We start from the raw sequence: 1,208 nt of genomic DNA on the forward strand, positions 1-1,208 counted from the left end.
AGTGGAATCGTCAGTGCTTTTCGTGTTAGGAGTCACCAAAGGAAAAGGCACACAAAATTGCTGTACAATGTCTGTTTCCATCTCTTTGCTTTCATTTCTCCTTCGCCTTGTAGTCCAGCAACTTGTAGCTTTGGATGAGAGGAAGGTCTTTTGCCTTTAATTTTTTTGGCAGAGGCAAGTCAGCTGGGTGCCCAGCAGGTCCAAGTGTTGCAGAGAGGCAGGCGTGCAGCTGCTGCTGGGTGGGCGGTGCTGCAGGGTGGGCTGGGGTCATGTTCCCCAGGCTATACTTAGTAGTGCCAGCTCAAATGTGAGCCTGTGGCTGCTAAAAATAGCTCTTGGTTCTCTGTGTGCTTGATGAGCTGAGGTTCTTGTGGGGGGAGGCAAGGTGGGTTATGTTACTTGGCCACAAGCTCTCCTGCCAACATGCCTTGGTATGTTCCATGTGCCCAGGAGTTTGGTTGTCAGCACTGCTAACTCTTTGCCTGGCAAGCACAGAACTGATAGTTTGTTGGATTGGTCCCTCTGTTTGTAGCTCCCTTCCAATCTTCTCCCTGCACTTGGTAGAAAGCCCAGTAGCAGTCAGATTGGTCTCAAAAATAGTATTTACTACATGAGAGCAACTTTTGTGGTGTGACATGTTGTCTGTTGGGGAGCTCGTAAATCTCTCTGGCTGTCCTCTGTCTGTCTCGTGCTCTTCTGCCTCTTTCCTGTGCTCCTTCTCCATGCTAGCTGCTGATACAGCTGCTTTGCTGAAGCCATTCTCTCCTGCTGTTTCTTTGATTCCACTTCTGTGTATCTTCACATCCATTGGGCTTTCAGAATGTCTCTCACCACTTCTTCAAAAAGCGCCTGGTCCCAAAGAAGTGGAATGGTTGTTCCACAGATGAGTGGAAATGGGAACCAGGATAGGAAAAGCCAGCAATTCTCACAGTAATAAAGGGAAATCACGATGGTCCCACAAACACAACACAAGCAGTGCTGTTCTGTTAATCTTTGGGAAGTTTTAAAAGGAAAAGAGCACGAAATGACCAAGTTTGCTGCTATTACAAAGTGATGTAGTGAAAAGGGAGCAGCCCCAACTTTACGCATTAAGTAGTGGGTCTGGACTGATTTCTGCTGCACAGGAGTGAGACTGGAGGGAGATAAACTCTTCAGTAAGTTAGGAAAAAAAAAAGACAGATGGGAAGTAAAGGATTGTTAGCAAAGGG

This window comes from Meleagris gallopavo, chromosome 14, assembly GCF_000146605.3.
Source record: "Meleagris gallopavo isolate NT-WF06-2002-E0010 breed Aviagen turkey brand Nicholas breeding stock chromosome 14, Turkey_5.1, whole genome shotgun sequence".
NCBI lineage: Eukaryota > Metazoa > Chordata > Aves > Galliformes > Phasianidae > Meleagris > Meleagris gallopavo.